Here is a 14,263-nt window from a genome sequence, read left to right on the forward strand (position 1 = left end):
CCCAGCTGATTTGAAGGAAAATTTGTATCTTTATTACCAGGGCTCATAACTTTGGAACCAACGGGCACAGAAGAAAAAGAAAAACTGTTCCAGAATCAGTGGAGGAGCGACAACTGGAGGACGTCCTCAGTGTAAATTTAAAAAATCCAGTGATTTTTTTAAGGTAACTGGTGAAGTATGACACATACAGAGATACAAGTTAGATACAGGACTCTGGTACTCCAAGATTTGGGGGCACTATCATTCTGCCATACTTTTTTCAGTTTCTTGACGTGAGGATGACAATGCTCAGTTGTATAATATCCTGAGAGGTTTCAATATTCACAGGGTATTTTATTTTTTCATGTCACTCATGGTTTTTGGGGATATTTTTGTCCCCTCCTGTGCCTCTTGATTACCCCTTGCAGCTGCATATAAACTAAACTACATGTTAAACTGAACTTTTATTGACAAGTCGTCCATAGAAGTCACAGCACCTACTAATAGTCTCCGATACATGATGGCACCATAGTTTGCTGCAGTCCCTGAAATCTTTAGGTCACACAACTGCACTAAGCAAAGCTCCGAGCTCTGCACCTGGGGGGCGCTACAGCCATTAGTCAGTGCTTTGCTATGGACAACACACTTGCAGTCGCATAGTTTACATACAGCCATAGGATGCCTGCACTTGAACGATTGTAGATGCATTGGAAGATTATATCATATACAGACGATTTCACCCTTTTTTTAGAGTCTCAAAATTTTCTGCAAAAATTTTAATCCAAGCCAGTAGGAAACAACAAAGTCATTTAGAGACACAGCCGGATTTCTTGGATGTAATCTATCACCTCCAGAGGTGATTCTGGTACGTCTTCACTATACCAGTATTCCCATATCACACATAAGACCCACGAGTACTGCTGGATTCTGGAGCACTGACCAGGACTATATCTACAAGGACACAGAAACCTGGGGAACATGAGCACGTAAAAATGTGCTGTGCTCAGTAGTGAACATATGGCTGGCGGCAGTGTCGGACTGGATTGGTAAAGGCCCACCAGTAATAGTGATTCTTGGGGTCCACTGTTCAGCTACATGCAAAAATAACCTGACCATATTGCACACATTTACTTTTGCTTCTATTTGATATTAATTTGGCTAGCTTGGTTAATGAATGATAAGACGATACTTTTTTCTGAGCTACTCATTAGCACTTCTTCACAGCGGCCTACCGGAGGATTTTCCTGTTCTCCTGTGGGCCAGTCCGGGCCTGGATGGCAGATAGCAGAGATAATTACTACCCGAGAGAGGAGAGACAGGCTGCTTCCTCATAAATATTAATTTCCCCATCAATAAAATAAAACTATTCCTTTGTAAAAAATAAAATATAATAATAATTTTCAGCAAAGAGTGATAAACTAATTGAGCATTGTCCGTACAACGCTACAGAATACGTTAACGCTATAGGAAATGGACACCTTAATAAAAGCAGCACTTATATAACGCGCCAATTTTTTATATAGTCTTTTCTATATATTCATTTGAAAAAGACATTGTGTGCACACAGCCTTATGGTGGAGCACCCTGTGTATACTCATATCGTGTCTTTGAACATATGTATCAATGGAAATATCACATCAGTATGTAAGAAACAGACGTAAACAAACATCGCTCCACTTCCCACAGCCTATAGGAATTCTACATATTAGATTATGTGCACCCGGAGTTTTCAGAGCAGAAACACAAAGTTTTTGAATGGCTTTGAAATTTGGAGAGTTTCTGCTTAAAAAAAATAAATAAATAAAATATCTTCAAAAAACGCAAGTGTACACATAGTCAGTGGGTATGTACACAATGTATTTTTCTGTTGATTTTTGCCTGAAAAAATATATATAAAAAAAAAAAAAATGTTCAAAAGAAATGAACATATGTATTTCTATGTAAAAATTACTTGCTCTGCTTGTGTAAAAGAAGCGACTGGACCATTGTTCAGGCATTTTTCGCATAAAACACGCGCTGTACTTTAAGATACAAGTCAATGGAAAAGGTTAAAAGTTGCCTGGAAGACAACCAGACATTTTTTGGAGGGTTTGCCAATGTTTTTGCTTAACAAAAAAAAACAAAAAAAAAAAACGACACAATACTAGTCGTTTCTTCATAATTCAATAGAGAGAAAAGAAGGACCTGAAGATGACAGTAAAGAGACTTCACAAAAACCATAGCAAAACACTGCAAAAAAACAACCAAAAATACACCATTACCGACCAATAAAGAAACTTTAGAGTTTCCTAAATCATTTTCTGCTTGAAAACCTCGTTGGGTTCCCCTGAGTTTAAAAGATGTCGTATGCACATAGCCACTGAGAGGATAATCCAAGTTTTTGAGATTTTAATGAGAATTTGAGGAGTTGCTGCTCCAAGAACTCACTGAAAAACGCTGTGTGCACATAGCCAGTGAGAATGATGTACACTTTTTTCTTTTTTTTTCCCCCTCCAGGCATTTTTCCTTTTTCAAAACTTCAGGGGAAAAAAAAAAAAAAAAAAAAATCTAAAACAGAAACTCCTCATATGAAGAGCAAATTGCCATTTTTCATATATCCGATTAAAAAAAAAAAAAAAAAATCTAAAATGCACCTCAGTGTGATCATACCCTAAGGCTACTTTCACACTAGCGTCGGGCTCGGCCCGTCGCAGTGCGTCGGGCCGAGGTCACCGACGCTAGCGTTGTCTCCGCCGCACAATGGGGGCAGCAGATGCATTTTTCCACGCATCCGCTGCCCCATTGTGAGGTGCGGGGAGGTGGGGGCGGAGTTCCGGCGGACCGTCGGCAGCAAAAACGTTACATGTAACGTTTTTTGCTCCCGGCCGACCGCCACAACACGGCGCAACCGTCTCACGATGGTTGTGACGTGTGGCAATCAGTCGCAATGCGTCGCTAATGTTAGTCAATGGAGAAAAAACGCATCCTGCAAGCACTTTTGCAGGATGCGTTTTTTTCTGCAAAACGACGCATTGTGACGGATTGCAGTTAACGCTAGTGTGAAAGTAGCCTAAGGCAGTGGTCTCCAACCTTTCTGACCTTGACAGCCACATCCAGCTCAGAGAGAGGGACGCGAGCCACATCCAGCTCAGAGAGAGGGACGCGAGCCACATCCAGCTCAGAGAGAGGGACGCGAGCCACATCCAGCTCAGAGAGAGGGACGCGAGCCACATCCAGCTCAGAGAGAGGGACGCGAGCCACATCCAGCTCAGAGAGAGGGACGCGAGCCGCATCCAGCTCAGAGAGAGGGACGCGAGCCGCATCCAGCTCAGAGAGAGGGACGCGAGCCGCATCCAGCTCTGAGAGAGGGTCAAGAGCCACATCAAGCTCTGAGAGAGGGTCGAGAGCCACATCCAGCTCTGAGAGAGGGTAAAGAGCCACATCCAGCTCTGAGAGAGGGACGTGAGCCACATCCAGCTCTGAGAGAGGATCGAGAGCCGCATCCAACTCAGAGAGGGTCGAGAGCCACATCCAGCTCTGAGAGAGGGACGCGAGCCACATCCAGCTCTGAGAGAGGGACGCGAGCCACATCCAGCTCTGAGAGAGGGTAAAGAGCCACATCCAGCTCTGAGAGAGGGTAAAGAGCCACATCCAGCTCTGAGAGAGCGTCGCGAGCCACATCCAGCTCCCGCCCCCCCTCACAGTAGTGGCAACCAAAGCCCCCATTACTTTTCCACAGAAATCACCCAGACGCAGTGTACCAAGATCCAGGGTTCCTTCAATACCAAGAACTCCCATCACACTGTTGCATCCAGATTCAAGCAACTCCTCTGACAGTTAGCACTCTCCTGTCTCCAACGTACCTTACTTAAATTATCTATAAACCCCTACGACCAGTATACGTGCACCCCGCCCCAGCAGCAAACATGGCAGAGGAGTTGGTTTTCTCCTGTCAGATAACTGCTCCTTCATCACAATCCCACTGCCACCCTCTGTTACCCTCCCTTCCTTTGAGGTGCACTCTATGCGCATCTACTCCCCCTCCAACCTCCAACTGGCTGTCATTTACCGCCTGCCAGGGCCAGCCACCACCTTCTTTGACCACTTCACCACCTGGCTACTTCATTTCCTTTCCGCGGACATCCCCACTATCATCATGGGCGACTTCAACATCCCCATTGACACTTCCTTCTCAGCTGCCACTAAACTTCTATCTCTCACTTCCTCCTTCGGCCTCACTCAATGGTCTTCTGCAGCCACTCACAAAGATGGTCACACACTGGACCTCATCTTCACCCGCCTCTGCTCCCTATCTAACCTCTCTAACTCACCTCTTCCTCTCTCTGACCACAACCATCTCACATTCTCTTCCCTCTCCACTCCATGTCTACAATCCCCACCCCACAAACTTTCACACCCTTGCAGAAATCTTAAACATCTTGACCTACATTCAATCTCTGAATCCCTCCTCCCTCTCACAGACATAAGTTCCTTACACAATGTGGATGACGCTGCCACTCTATATAACACCACAATAGCTGTAGCTTTGGAATCTGCTGCCCCACTTACACATACCAAAGCTCGCAAAATCAACAGACAACCCTGGCACACCAGCCTGACCAAAGAACTGAGGCGAGCTTCCAGGGCTGCTGAGCGCAGATGGAAAAGATCCCAGTCCAATGAGCACTTCATCGCATTCAAACAGTCCCTCACTACTTTCAAGACCACACTCGCCACAGCTAAACAAACCTACTTCTCATCTCTCATATCCTCCCTGTCTCACAACCCTAAACAGTTATTCAACACCTTCAACTCTCTCCTCCATCCCCCAGCACCTCCTCCCTCCCCACTTATCTCAGCTGAAGACTTTGCCTCATTTTTCAAGCAGAAGATTGAGAACATCAGAGACAGTTTTGGTCAACAACCCCCAGAGCCCTTCCTCCCGACTTCCCAGCCCTCCACCTTCAAAACCAACTTCTCCACCATTACAGAAGATCAACTCTCCACTCTACTCTCAAAATCGCATCTCACCACCTGTGCACTTGACCCACTCCCATCCCACTTCATCCCAAACCTCACCACAGTCTTCATCCCAACCCTAACCCATCACTAACAACTGGTGTTTTCCCCTCAAGCTTTAAACATGCCTCCATCACACCTATCCTCAAAAAGCCCTCTCTTGACCCATCCTCTGTATCTAGCTATCGCCCTATATCACTTCTCCCTTATGCCTCCAAACTACTGGAACAACACGTCTACCTTGAACTGTCCTCCCATCTCTCTTCTTGCTCCCTCTTTGACCGCTTACAATCTGGCTTCCAGTCACACCATTCCACTGAAACTGCCCTAACTAAGGTCACCAATGACCTCTTAACCGCCAAGAGCAAGCGACACTACTCTGTCCTCCTCCTCCTCGACCTGTCGGCTGCCTTTGACACAGTGGACCATTCCCTATTATTACAGACCCTCTCATCCCTTGGCATCACAGACTTGGCCCTATCCTGGATCTCATCATACCTAACAGACCGGACATTCAGCGTCTCCCACTCACACACCACCTCCTCACCTCGCCCCCTATCTGTCGGAGTCCCACAAGGTTCAGTCCTAGGGCCCCTGCTCTTCTCCATTTACACCTTTGGCCTGGGACAGCTCATAGAATCTCATGGCTTTCAGTATCACCTCTATGATGACGACACACAGATCTACATCTCTGGACCAGATATCACCTCCCTACTAACCAGAATCCCTCAATGTCTGTCTGCTATTTCATCCTTCTTCTGTGCTAGATTTCTGAAACTTAACATGGACAAAACAGAATTCATCATCTTTCCCCCATCTCACGTGACCCCCCCAATGAACCTATCCATTACAGTAAACGGCTGCCCACTCTCCCCAGTCCCACAAGCTCGCTGCCTCGGGGTAATCCTTGATGCTGATCTCTCCTTCAAACCACATATCCAAGCCCTTTCCACTTCCTGCCAACTTCAACTCAAAAATATTTCACGAATCCGTACATTCCTCAACCAAGAATCTGCAAAAACCCTAGTCCATGCCCTCATCATCTCTCGCCTTGACTACTGCAACCTCCGGCTCTGTGGCCTCCCCTCTAACACTCTCGCACCCCTCCAATCTATTCTAAACTCTGCTGCCCGATTAATCCACCTGTCCCCCTGCTATTCCCCGGCCTCTCCCCTCTGTCGATCCCTTCACTGGCTCCCCATTGCCCAAAGACTCCACTACAAAACCCTAACCATGACGTACAAAGCCATCCACAACCTGTCTCCTCCATACATCTATGACCTTGTCTCCCGGTACTTACCTACACGCAACCTCCGATCCTCACAAGATCTCCTTCTCTGCTCCCCTCTTATCTCCTCTTCCCACAATCGCATACAAGATTTCTCTCGCGTATCACCCCTACTCTGGAACCCTCTACCACAACATATCAGACTCTCGCCTACCATCGAAACCTTCAAAAAGAGCCTGAAGACCCACCTCTTCCGACAAGCCTATAACCTGCAGTAACCACCGATCCACCAAACCGCTGCATGACCAGCTCTATCCTCACCTACTGTATCCTCACCCATCCCTTGTAGATTGTGAGCCCTCACGGGCAGGGTCCTCTCTCCTCCTGTACCAGTTATGACTTGTATTGTTTAAGATTATTGTACTTGTTTTTATTATCTATACCCCTCCTCCCATGTAAAGCGCCATGGAATAAATGGCGCTATAACAATAAATAATAATAATAATAATAATAAATCTCTTCTTCTGTGCATGGCTACTCACAAAATTCACCATTCTGAGATGCACTTTTCATACCTGTTTGCTAGACCTGAAGCTAGTGTACCAAGCTGGCAGACAGCCGCGAGTCACAATTCATGGGACCGCAAGCCACAACCCCTCACTTTTCCATCCTGCTATTTCTAACACTGAAAGAAGATAGAGTAGAAAGGATCAAGAGCTTTGATGCCTTTATATAAGTTTTGCAAAACCACTCACCCAGAAAAAGAACTTAAGGTGCATTTACACTGCACGACAGGGGCGGACAAACTCTTGGCCCACCCTTAGCAGTTGCATAGCGGCTGCAGAGGGAGAGGGGCCCGCATCCACCGCCAAAGCAGATGGTATTGAGCATTATGATAACTATTGAGACTCCAAAAGTCCCATATCTTGTCCTTGCGCAGTGGCCCTCTTCTGTTTGTGTCTGCATTAGGGTTAGGGTTACTTAAAACACCAACATGCTCAGCAGCACTTAATCTTGTGTAAACAGGACCTGTGCTGACGAGAACAATGGCAGCCTATTCTCAGAAAAGAATGCTTCACTTTTCCATCCACGTTTCATCCGTTTTTAACTGATCCGTCTGGTAAGAGTCAACGCAGAAATAAAAGTTCAGATAGTCTGGCTGCTTCAGTGAAAAAAAAAAAACAGATACAACATATACCGTATGTAAAAAGGAGGCAAAATGGTTGACACATGAGGAGATAAAAATGGTCCCTAAAAAAAGTGGACATAGAGGTGTAAATGTAGCCTGAGGCTTCATTCACAACAAAAAAAATGGTCCAGTGTTTTTCATCTTATATTCATCAGTGTTGTTGAGTATCTGTTTTTACCATCAGTTATTTTCACATATTAAAAAAAAAAAAAAAAGAAGAGAAAATAAAATGTGCACCATCTGTGATTCTCACAGACCCATAGGTTTAAATAGAGCATAAAACACTTATTACATACTTCACGCATAGTGACCGTGTATTCTCTCATCCGAGAGAATCGGGACAATTATCCAAATCACCTTCTGATCAGAGTCTAATCAAATTCTCTCAGATGAGGAGTAGATGGAGAAAAAAAAAAATTTCTCCATCTTCTCTATTCTGTCAGTCTGTGAAAATCGGACTGCACTCATATGTCATTCGAGTGCAGTACTATGTTTTCCATGCACCTACATGGCTGAGTGCGATCCAAATATCAGATGAAACTCGGGCTTTTCCAGAGGAAAAATATCTGACGTGTTCAAGTCCCCATAGAATAACATTGGCCCAAGTGGGATCCTATGGGAACGGAAATATGCCCATCTGCATCTGCCCTTAGGGATAGCTAGACAGAGATGTGCATGACATGATGTATCACATACTCATTAACCATCACTCATATATCAAAACTTTGGTCCCAGAACACTTTACTTTTATTGTCACATAAACAAATACATAAAACCTATTTACGTAAACAATGAAGAAGCATAACTGCTCAGCATCCTCTATGGGGAAGACGTGGCATGATGGTACCCTCAGCCCACATTGTCCATGCCACGGCTTTGGGAAACACCAATGACATCACCTGTGTGGGATCCCACCACCCCAGGAACACGCAGGCTCCATTCCTTATCAGCTGTCATGCAGCAAAGTGACTGCAATGCATACAACAAAAGTGTGAAGTTCCCCCCCACTGCCAACCTATTGCTCCATAAGGAACTTTCCCCAGAACTACTGGGGTCTGGCTGCAATGCACCCCCCACCCCCTCATCCCTGGTATGGAGGGGATCATCACTGCAGCAGGGACACACTTTGGAATGCTCATCAGTCTCAGTGATAGTGTGAGCTCATCATCAGCCATCGCTCAGGCAGCCGCCATGCATTGTCTATAGGACACAATAAGGGGCCATCAGATCAGATGGAAGACTCACCAGAGATAGTGATGCAGCAGAGGAGAAGGCACAGGGCTCCAAATCTGTCACCTGCAGCAAAGCCTCACACTGTGCTGTCAAGGGCGCAGGGGATGATCACTGCTCTGCACTGGATGCCAGGCACTGCATCAGCCTAGAACACACCGACCCTTTGGCTGGGATCCAGCCTGTGATCCTGCACAATCTTCTCTGCTATGTTGTGCCCCTCTCTCTGCAGTTCCTAGCCGGGTAACCGATTGCCCCTCCCTGCAGTGAGAGGCATGTGCAATCCTACAGGGACAGCAGGGCTGGGAGGAAGAGCTGGAGAGTGGAGCCCATGGATCTGACCAGGATCAGTGCAGGCACAGAGCCCCCTGCCAGCCCAGAGCCCCCTGCCAGCCCAGAGCCCCGCATGCCCAGAGCCCCCTGCCAGCCCAGAGCCCTGCATGCCCAGAGCCCCCTGCCAGCCCAGAGCCCTGCATGCCCAGAGCCCCCTGCCAGCCCAGAGCCCCGCATGCCCAGAGCCCCCTGCCAGCCCAGAGCCCCGCATGCCCAGAGCCCCCTGCCAGCCCCATGCCCTGCATGCCCAGAGCCCTGCATGCCCTGCATATAGTGCACAGTGTGCTGCATCCTAGCCACCTGCCCTGCATTATGTGCCATGTCTGACCTGTCTGATGAGCAGCCAGAACAGAGGTCTGATAGGGGATAATGAGCCTGATTAGTGTGGATTTATGTCATTACACACTATATTATGGGACACATCTAATCATGTTCCGGATTTTTAGAATTTTTTAAGCGTTTTGGCGGCGGTTTTCTGCTGGGGAAACGCTTAAAAAACGCTTACATAAAGCATCCCATTATTTGAATGCATTCCACAATTTTTGTGAAAAAAACGCAGAATGTTCATTAACTTTTTGCGGAAAATCGGCAGTTTTGGCGCTATAGAATTGTATTTGGACCATTGGAAAAAAATGCTAAAAATCTGCAACAAATACGGGCAAAAATCGTGATAAAAATGCAAAAAAAAAAAAAACGCAAGCGGATTTCCTGCGAAGGGAGTCTGGATTTCATCAGGAAAATTCTGCATACTTTCTGCTACGTGGGCACATAGCTTTAATGTCCTACAATGTGTCTATAAACGTACAGTATGTGTAGACTTTAGGACAATGTTACAATGCTTCCAAGTCCTACATCATAAGACCCATCATACAATGTGCAGAGAATAATGAGAGTGTAAATATTCCCTAGAGACAGGGCGAGCCTAGAGTTTAGACTATGACCATGGGCTGAATTAGCTGAGAGCTTGATTTACTTTACTGCTGATTTTACAAACCTTTAAAAAAAGCAACAAAACATTGATGTATCTTAAAGTTTCCTAAAACATCAAAATACATCTTTGGATGGTAATGACATAATATCAATAATGTTTGTAAAATGCTGTGAAATTAATGGCACCATATAAATGAGTAAAATAAATAAATAAATAAATATCATGTCTACTAATATAATATTGACCTGTGCTGAATAAATAGGTAATATGGTCCTAAGGTCTCAGTCAGACTTCTGATTTTCACATACATGTTCACTCCGAGGTTTTCACAAACTGAACACATGCCCATTAAAGTCAATGGAGTTGTTCACACATCTGACATCACTGGCATTGTCCCACGGTCGTGAGGTCACCGCAGTTCAGCCCGGCCTCGATGATGTCACCGCTGGTGAATGACACTGCGCTCTCAGCATCTCATTCACCTGTGGTTTTCAGGCAGGACAGTCGCATCTTGCCACCAGCCAGGTTGAAGACTAGCCCCCAGACATGGATTATGGCAAAGGACACAACGACGGACAGATACGGTGTAGTGTTGGTTTTTTATTTTACTTTTATTACAGGAGATCGAGGGCTTCGGTGGAATTAGGCGAGGTTGTAAGTATGGTTTAATTGAGATTAAGAAAGGAGTCTGTGTCATTTTTTCAATTAAAGGATTTTATCCTGGCTGTGTCTATTTAACATATAACTATAGGATTAGTAATGGAGAGGTGTCTTATAGACACCTGTTGTGAATTTGCTTTTTGCTCCCTCTAGTGGTTACTAGTTTTTTGACTCTGGTTTTTCTGTCATTCCTTTTATCCGCACCTGGGTCGTTAGTTAGGGGTGTTGCTATATAAGCTCCCTGGACCTTCAGTTCAATGCCTGGCAACGTAGTTATCAGAGCTAGTCTGCTGTGCTCTTGTCTACTGATCCTGGTTCCAGTTATATCAGCTAAGTCTGCCTTTTGCTTTTTGCTATTTGTTTTGGTTTTGTATTTTTGTCCAGCTTGTTCCAAATCTATATCCTGACCTTTGCTGGAAGCTCTAGGGGGCTGGTGTTCTCCCCCCGGACCGTTAGACGGTTCGGGGGTTCTTGAATTTCCAGTGTGGATTTTGATAGGGTTTTTGTTGACCATATAAGTTACCTTTCTTTATTCTGCTATCAGTAAGCGGGCCTCTCTGTGCTAAACCTGGTTCATTTCTGTGTTTGTCATTTCCTCTTACCTCACCGTCATTATTTGTGGGGGGCTTCTATCCAGCTTTGGGGTCCCCTTCTCTGGAGGCAAGAAAGGTCTTTGTTTTCCTCTACTAGGGGTAGCTAGATTCTCCGGCTGGCGCGTGTCATCTAGAATCAACGTAGGAATTATCCCCGGCTACTGCTAGTGTTGGCGTTAGGAGTAGATATATGGTCAACCCAGTTACCACTGCCCTATGAGCTGGATTTTTGTATTCTGCAGACTTCCACGTACCTCTGAGACCCTCGCCATTGGGGTCATAACAGTTTGCCAGGCCAGTATTAAATGTTTAATGCATTGCAGAAGAGGGATTATAAGAAAGAAGATTCTGAGTTTTTTTTTTTTTTCTCCTTCCCCTTTACCTCAGAGTGGCTATGCTTGCTGCAGACATGAATGTCCAGACCTTGATTACAAGTGTGGACCAGCTGGCTACTCGTGTGCAGGGCATACAAGACTATGTTATCAGAAATCCTAGGTCAGAACCTAAAATACCGATTCCTGAACTGTTTTCCGGAGACAGGTTTAAGTTTAGGAATTTCGTGAATAATTGTAAATTGTTGTTGTCCCTGAGACCCTGTTCATCAGGAGATTCTGCTCAGCAAGTAAAAATTGTTATTTCGTTCTTACGGGGCGACCCTCAGGATTGGGCTTTTTCGCTGGCGCCAGGAGATCCGGCATTGGCTGATCTTGATGCGTTTTTTCTGGCGCTCGGTTTACTTTATGAGGAACCCAATCTTGAGATTCAGGCAGAAAAGGCCTTGCTGTCTATGTCTCAGGGGCAGGACGAGGCTGAAGTGTATTGCCAAAAATTTCGGAAATGGTCCGTGCTGACACATTGGAACGAGTGTGCACTGGCCGCTAATTTTAGAAATGGCCTTTCTGAAGCCATTAAGAATGTTATGGTGGGTTTTCCCATTCCCACAGGTCTGAATGATACTATGGCACTGGCTATTCAAATTGACCGGCGGTTGCGGGAGCGCAAAACCGCAAATTCCCTCATGGTGTTGTCTGAACAGACACCTAATTCGGTGCAATGTGATAGAAAAACCGCAAATTCCCTCATGGTGTTGTCTGAACAGACACCTGATTTAATGCAATGTGATAGAATCCTGACTAGAAATGAGCGGAAAATTCATAGACGCCGGAATGGCTTGTGCTACTACTGTGGTGATTCTACACATGTTATCTCAGCATGCTCTAAACGTATAGCTAAGGTTGTTAGTCCTGTCACCGTTGGTAATTTGCAACCTAAATTTATTCTGTCTGTAACTTTGATTTGCTCACTGTCATCTTATCCTGTCATGGCGTTTGTAGATTCAGGTGCTGCCCTGAGTCTCATGGATCTCTCATTTGCTAAGCGCTGTGGATTTACTCTTGAACCATTAGAAAATCCTATTCCTCTTAGGGGTATTGATGCTACACCATTGGCAGCAAATAAACCGCAGTATTGGACTCAGGTTACCATGTGCATGACTCCTGAACACCGCGAGGTGATACGTTTCCTGGTTTTACATAAAATGCATGATTTGGTCGTTTTAGGGCTGCCATGGTTACAGACCCATAATCCAGTCCTGGACTGGAAGGCTATGTCAGTCTCAAGTTGGGGCTGTCGTGGTATTCATGAGGATTCCCTGCCTGTGTCTATTGCTTCTTCTACGCCTTCGGAAGTTCCGGAGTATTTGTCTGATTATCAGGATGTCTTCAGTGAGTCTGAGTCCAGTGCACTGCCTCCTCATAGGGACTGTGACTGTGCTATAGATTTGATCCCAGGCAGTAAATTTCCTAAGGGAAGACTGTTTAATCTGTCGGTACCTGAACATACCGCTATGCGTTCATATATCAAGGAGTCTCTGGAAAAAGGACATATTCGTCCGTCTTCTTCCCCTCTTGGTGCGGGATTCTTTTTTGTGGCAAAAAAGGACGGATCTTTGAGACCTTGTATTGATTATCGGCTTTTAAATAAGATCACTGTCAAATTTCAGTATCCTTTACCGCTGTTGTCTGACTTGTTTGCCCGGATTAAGGGTGCCAAGTGGTTCACCAAGATAGACCTTCGTGGTGCGTACAACCTTGTGCGCATTAAGCAAGGTGATGAATGGAAAACCGCATTCAATACGCCCGAAGGTCATTTTGAGTACTTGGTGATGCCTTTTGGGCTCTCCAATGCGCCTTCAGTTTTTCAGTCCTTTATGCATGACATTTTCCGGAAGTATCTGGATAAATTTTTGATTGTTTATCTGGATGATATTTTGGTTTTTTCTGATAATTGGGATTCGCATGTGGAGCAGGTCAGGTTGGTCTTTAAAATTTTGCGTGAAAATTCTTTGTTTGTCAAGGGCTCAAAGTGTCTCTTTGGTGTACAGAAGGTTCCCTTTTTGGGGTTCATTTTTTCCCCTTCTGCTGTGGAGATGGACCCAGTCAAGGTCCGAGCTATTCTTGATTGGACTCAGCCCTCGTCAGTTAAGAGTCTTCAGAAGTTCTTGGGCTTCGCTAACTTCTACCGTCGTTTTATTGCTAATTTTTCTAGCATTGTGAAACCTTTGACTGATATGACCAAGAAGGGCTCCGATGTAGCTAACTGGGCTCCTGCTGCCGTGGAGGCTTTCCAGGAGTTGAAACGCCGGTTTACTTCGGCGCCTGTTTTGTGCCAGCCTGACGTCTCACTTCCCTTTCAGGTTGAGGTGGATGCTTCGGAGATTGGGGCAGGGGCCGTTTTGTCGCAGAGAGGCCCTGGTTGCTCTGTTATGAAGCCTTGTGCCTTTTTCTCTAGGAAATTTTCGCCTGCCGAGCGAAATTATGATGTGGGCAATCGGGAGTTGTTGGCCATGAAATGGGCATTTGAGGAGTGGCGTCATTGGCTCGAGGGTGCTAAGCATCGTGTGGTGGTCTTGACTGATCACAAAAATCTGATGTATCTCGAGTCTGCTAAACGCCTTAATCCGAGACAGGCCCGCTGGTCATTGTTTTTCTCCCGCTTTGATTTTGTTGTCTCGTATTTACCAGGTTCAAAGAATGTGAAGGCCGATGCTCTTTCTAGGAGCTTTGTGCCTGATGCTCCTGGAGTCGCTGATCCTGTTGGTATTCTTAAAGATGGAGTTATCT

The 14,263-nt window shown here is 45.6% G+C and overlaps 1 protein-coding gene across 7 annotated transcripts in view; it reads right to left on the minus strand.

Annotated features, from left to right (window-relative positions):
- The window catches only part of OSBPL6 (oxysterol binding protein like 6), a 242,647-nt gene extending 233,755 nt beyond the window's left edge, over nucleotides 1-8,892 (minus strand). For all 7 annotated transcript variants that reach the window (XM_077272617.1, XM_077272614.1, XM_077272613.1 and 4 more), the window contains exon 1: nucleotides 8,640-8,892. The gene's annotated coding sequence lies outside the window, so the exon portion shown is untranslated. The remainder of the gene's footprint in view (nucleotides 1-8,639) is intronic.
- Nucleotides 8,893-14,263: the final 5,371 nt, after the last annotated feature.

This window comes from Ranitomeya variabilis, chromosome 7 (assembly GCF_051348905.1).
Source record: "Ranitomeya variabilis isolate aRanVar5 chromosome 7, aRanVar5.hap1, whole genome shotgun sequence".
Lineage (NCBI taxonomy): Eukaryota > Metazoa > Chordata > Amphibia > Anura > Dendrobatidae > Ranitomeya > Ranitomeya variabilis.